This window comes from Hypanus sabinus, chromosome 7 (assembly GCF_030144855.1).
Source record: "Hypanus sabinus isolate sHypSab1 chromosome 7, sHypSab1.hap1, whole genome shotgun sequence".
NCBI classification, from domain to species: Eukaryota; Metazoa; Chordata; class Chondrichthyes; order Myliobatiformes; family Dasyatidae; genus Hypanus; species Hypanus sabinus.
In genome coordinates this window covers 156,676,729-156,682,849 of record NC_082712.1, presented here as the reverse complement: position 1 = coordinate 156,682,849, position 6,121 = coordinate 156,676,729, and the positions used below count along the sequence as shown (strand labels likewise).

Sequence of the window (6,121 nt, the reverse complement as noted above, 5' to 3'; positions counted from 1 at the left end):
TATTTGTTCCAAGGCTTGAAAGAGAACAATTTAATTCATTGAAGCTATTAATGCAGTAAAAATTCGCCATTTCCATTACAACAGGATTTAACAACAAAGCACGAGATGATAAACAATACTAAGATAGGACTTTTGACTCACTGAATCAAGGACCTGTTTACACTAACATACAATAATCCCGTTGTAATTTTCCCACATTCCCATCAACTTTTCCTATCAGATACTACCACCCACCTATACACTAGGGGCAATTTACAACAACCAGCTTGCACACCTTTGGGAAGTGAACAAAACTGGACCGCCCAGCGGAGAGTCACATGGTTAAAGTACAATTACCACAAAAAGAGCACAGGAGGTCAGAATTGTATCTGGTTGCTGGAGCAATGAGGATTTGGTTCTGCCAGCTGTCTTATCAGTTGCTAACTGTACATGATGAGATGTTTAGAAAAATGAATACTGAAGTAATAAATTTAGGAGGGTGTTACATAGCTTGGTGTTAAAAAGGCACAGGAGTCATTGCTGGAATGCATTAAAAGTTGGAAAACACTAGGGGCCATAATTGGAGGAGTGTGTCAGTCCGAAGACAGAGATGGGGAGGGAGTGAGGTCACGTAGGGTCTTAAATGCAAGAACAGGCTTTGTTAGAGTAGAAGTGAATGTACAAAACTGATGAGGGAATGGGATCACACAAACACAAAGAAATCTGCAGATGCTGGAAATTCAAGCAACAGGTGCAAAATGCTAGTGGAACACAGCAGACCAGGCAGCGTCTATAGGAAGAGGTACAGTCGATGTTTCGGGCCGAGACCTTTCGTCAGGGCTAACTGATAGAAGAGATAGTAAGAGATTTGAGAGGGGGAGATCCGAAATGATAGGAGAAGACAGGAGGGGGAGGGATGAAGCTTAAAAGCTGGAAAGTTGATTGGCAAAAGGGATACAGAGCTGGAGAAGGGAGAGGATCATGGGACGGGAGGCCCGGGGAGAAAGAAAGGGGGAGGGGAGCACCAAAGGAAGATGGAGAGTAGGCAAGGAGTGATTGTGAGAGGGACAGAGAGAGAGAAAAAAGAGAGAAAAGAAAAAAAGGGGAAAATAATAAACAAATACATAAATAAATAAGGGATGGGGTAAGAAGGGGAGGGGGGCATTAACGGAAGTTAGCGAAATCAATGTTCATGCCATCAGGTTGGAGGCTACCCAGATGGAATATAAGATGTTGCTCCTCCAACCTGACTGTGGCATCATCTTGACAGTAGAGGAGTCCATGGATTGACATATCGGAATGGGAATGGGACGTGGAATTAAAATGTATGACCACTGGGAGGTCCTGCTTTCTCTGGTGGACAGAGCATAGGTGTTCAGTGAAACAGTCTCCCAGTCTGTGTTGGGTCTCACCAATATATAGAAGGCCGCACTGGGAGCACCAGACGCACCAGATTGTCTGGGGCCCTGAATAATGGTGACGGAGCAAGTGTACAGGCAGGTGTAGCACTTGTTCCGCTTACAAGGATAAGTGTCGTGAGGGAGATCAGTGGGAAGGGATGGGAAGGATGAATGGACAAGGGAGTCGTGTAGTTCTATCCTGCACTCTTTCTGCTTTCCACAGGGATCACTCCCTCCACGCCTCCCTTGTCCATTCGTCCATTCAGCTTTCCTAAAGGCAAAGGAAATAGTCACGTTAGACACTGTACTCAAACATTATGATCCACATTGTCCAGTGCAGCTTACCTGTGATGCTTCACCTTATGGTCTAGGTGCAGTCATGCCACATGTAATGAATGATGGAAGTGAACACCCCCATAGCCTTTGCAACATGTTCCCTTACTGTTGCAGAGAAATATTATGAACAGATTAACAGAGAGGCCTTGAGTTTGGTTTGGGGTGTTAAATGTTTCAACCTGTACAGGAGAGAGGTTATCTTCAACAACTGCTGGTGTCCATTTTCAATCCACAGAATGGTGTTCCACTAACAGCAGCACAATTGCAGTGATGGGCTGTGTTTCTCAGAGGGCACAATTCCAAAGTCAAATTCAAAAGAATAGCTAATGAAAATGCTGATGGATTGTCCTGTTTACTCTTGGAAAAAGCATTACCTCAGAAATTGATAAAAGAGGACATTCCTTTTGATAAATTCTCCCTAACGCAAATTGAATCTCTTTACATTACCGTGGTGATGATCCAAAAGAAAACCAGAAAAGACCCCACACTGTCTCAGGTCTACAAGGCTACCCAAAATAGCCGGCATGCGCTGCAGAAATTCCAGTTCCTCATTTTTACCAGGCCCAGGATGAACTTGGTCTTGATGGGTTTGCCTTAAATGAGGATTGAAAATTGTTGTACCATCCAAGCTGAGAGCTAAAGTGTTAGAGGAGCTAGGTATAGTGAAAGTGAAAGTGTTGGCTCAGAAATAAGATCAGCCATGAATGAATGGCGGAACAGACTCGATAGACCAAATAGCCAAATTCTGCTCCTATGTTTTATAGTCTTATGGAATCTCTATCTATCTGGGGTAGATCAGCAGATCCAGCAGCTTGCCATGAACTGTTTGGGATGCCAAGAGTAGTGCCTCTCCATCCCTGTTAATGGCCTGCATTGCCTTGGCAAGGGATTCCTGTGGATTTTGGCAGACCATTCAGGACTACTCCTGCAGTCCCAGAGTTATCGCCTACAACCACCGTGGAGGAGGGCCTAGAACCAGCGATTGTTTCATAGCCACAATTCTGACCTGCCAAACAGAGTAACTTCCCCTACCCCCATCCAGAAAGATGTAGGAAAGAGTAGGAAATCCTCCACACTGATGAAATCTTTAGGCCTGAATTGGACAATTTAAAATTTACTGTGCTGTGGATGTCTATATAGTAGTTGTGTTATGTAATTTACTGTATGTGCACGTGTGTATATCTCGTCATTATATATTTATTAATTCTATACTGAATTGGAGTTTATAACTAAGCAGGGAGGAGAGTTGTGTATTTAATATTTCAGTAGTATTTGAGCAATATTGTAAATATATTGTTTGATTACGTGATCTTTGTTTGCTTAGGGGTTCCCAACCTGGGGTCCACAGACCCCTTGCTTAATGGTATTGATCCATGGCATAAAAAAAGTTGGAACCCCTGGTTTACATAAATCATTATGCGTTATATGTAAAAAGTACATGAATGGCTTATGTCAATACATCATATATGAGCACCTCATTAAAGAAAACCTAAGTAGACAAAACGTGTGCTGGCTCTTGCGTTTTCCATTCGCTTAGTTTCTGGAATTACAAAAGACAACAGTTCTGGACTTCTGGAAGATGCAGGCTGACCACTCTCCATTGCACATCAATGGTTCTGCTGTGGAGAGAATGAGGAGCAGCACTAAGTTCTTTGGTGTGCCCATAATGGACAATCTAGCCTGGATTTGCAACACTTCCTTATTAGTCCAGAAGGCACAACTGTGCCTTCACTTTCTGAGGAGACTGAGGTGTGCAAGGCTTCCTGCCCCATTCTAACAACTTTCTATGGGAGCACCATCGAGAGTGACCTGTCTGGCTGCATCAGTGTGTGGTAGGGAAACTGCAATGCATTGGACAACAAGACCATACAGAGGTTTGTAAATACTACCGAGAAGGATAACCAGGGGCTCCCTCCCACTATTTGTAACATTTATAGGAAGTGTTGTTTACAAGGAGCCCGAAGCATTGTTTAGGATACCTACCACGTATTCCACAATCTCTTTGACCCTCTACAGTCAGGAAGGAGGTACAGGAGAATCAGGATTAGGACTACCAGACTGGGTAACTGCATCTTCCCTCAGGCTGTGAGACTAATGAATGCACTGCCACTACTAAGGCCTTGTCACTAAGGCAGTGACCTGTTTATTGTACATTTATCATATTACAGCACATAAACATGCATTTTGAATTATATATTATTAACTTATTTGTAGTAATATTTTGTTTATGTGCTGTATATGATAAATGTATTGTAGGTACACTGTGGTCTGAGGAACGTTGTTTCACTTGATTGTATATATGTACAGTCAGGTAAAAATTATCATTTGGTAAATATTCAATTTCATTGAAGTGAAAATAGATCTTGCTGAGATAAAATGGAATCAAAGATTGAATATTTTTAAAGTGCAGATTCTGGAGATATAAAGAAAATCATAAAAGGTTAGAAATGCTTGGCAGATCATTTTGTGGAAGGACAGCAGAATTAATGTACAAGGTACAAAGGTTCTTCAGGAGGGAAGAGTTGGCCAAAGTTAAATGGGCGGATGCCCTGGCAGGAAAGACAGTGGATCAGCAGTAGCAGATATTCTTGGGGATAATACAAAAGATGCAAAAGCAGTTCATTCCAATGAGAAGGAAGGATTCAAAGAGGGGGAAGGGGCCACAGTGGTTGACAAAGGAAGTCGGAGATTGTATAGCATTAAAGAAAAAGAAGTATGACAGGGCTAAGATGAGTGGGAATACAGATGATTGGGAAAGTTTTAAGGAACAGCAGATCTTAACTAAAAAAGCAATACGGAGAGAAAAAATCAGGTATGAGCTCAGTCTAGCCAGGAATATAAAAAGGGATAGCAAAAGCTTTTTTAGCTATGTGAAGAGAAAGAAGATAGTTAAGAACAATGTTGGCCCCTTGAAGAATGAATTAGGAGAAATTGTTATGGGAAACAGAGAAATGGCAACAGAATTTAATGCGTACTTTAGATCTGTCTTCACCAGGGAGGACACAAGCAATCTCCCAGATGTATGGATGGGCCAGGGTCATAAGATATCAGAGGAATTGAGACAGATTGACATTAGGAAAGAAACTGTGATGAGCAGACTGGTAGGACTGAAGGTTAATAAATCCCCGGGTCCAGATGGTCTGCATCTGGGGGTTCTAAAAGAGGTGGCTCAGGAAATTGCGGATGCATTGGTAATCATTTTCCAATGTTCCTTAGATTCAGGATCAGTTCCTGAAGATTGGAGAGTGGCTAATGTTATCCCACTTTTCAAGAAGGGAGGGAAGGAGAAAATGGAGAACTAACGTCAGTCGTGGGGAAGATGCTTGAGTCCATTATTAAGGACGTAATAGTGGCACATCTTGATGGCAGTAATAGGATTAGGCCAAGCCAGCATGGATTTACCAAGGGCAAATCATGCTTGACTAATCTGTTGGAGTTTTTTGAGGGTGTAACAAGGATGTTAGATGAGGGTAAGCCAGTGGATGTTGTGTACCTAGATTTTCAGAAGGCATTCGATAAGGTACCACATAGGAGATTGGTGAGTAAAATCAGAGCTCATGGCATTGGGGGCAGGGTTTCAACATGGATAGAAAACTGGTTGGCAGAAAGCAAAGGGTAGCAGTGAATGGGTGTTTCTCGGACTGGCTGGAAGTGACTAGTGGGGTACCACAGGGCTCTGTATTGGGACCACAGCTCTTTACGATTTATGTCAACGATTTAGATGAGGGCATTAAAAACTATATCAGCAAGTTTGCTGACGATACTAAACTGGGTGGCAGTGTGACATGCGAAGAGGACGTTAAGAGAATACAGGGAGACTTGGATAGGCTGGGTGAGTGGGCAGATACTTGGCAGATGTCATTCAATGTGAATAAATGTGAAGTTATCCACTTTGGAAGCAGGAACAAGAGGGCAGAGTATTGTCTGAACGGTGTAGAGTTAGGTAAGGGAGAAATGCAAAGAGACCTAGGAGTCCTAGTTCACCAGTCAATGAAGGTGAATGAGCAAGTGCAACAGGCAGTGAAGAGGGCAAATGGAATGTTGGCCTTTATTACAAGGGGAATTGAGTACAAGAGCAAGGATGTCCTTTTGCATTTGTACAGGGCCCTGGTGAGACCACACCTGGAATATTGTGTACAGTTTTGGTCTCCAGGTTTAAGGAAGGACATTCTGGCAATTGAGGAAGTGCAGCGTAGGTTCACTAGGTTGATTCCTGGGATGGCAGGGCTGTCTTACGCAGAGAGATTGGGCTTGTACACACTGGAATTGAGGAGATTGAGAGGGGATCTGATTGAAACGTTTAAGATAATTAAAGGATTTGATAGGATTGAGGCAGGAAATATGTTCCAGATGTGGGGAGAGTCCAGTACCAGAGGGCATGGATTGAGAATAAGAGGTCAGTTATT

The 6,121-nt window shown here is 42.8% G+C and overlaps 1 protein-coding gene across 3 annotated transcripts in view; it reads left to right on the top strand.

Moving 5' to 3' along the window:
• LOC132397336 (coiled-coil domain-containing protein 34-like) overlaps window positions 1-6,121 on the top strand; it is a 30,100-nt gene that overhangs the window by 660 nt on the left and 23,319 nt on the right. The gene's annotated exons all lie outside the window — the stretch shown is intronic.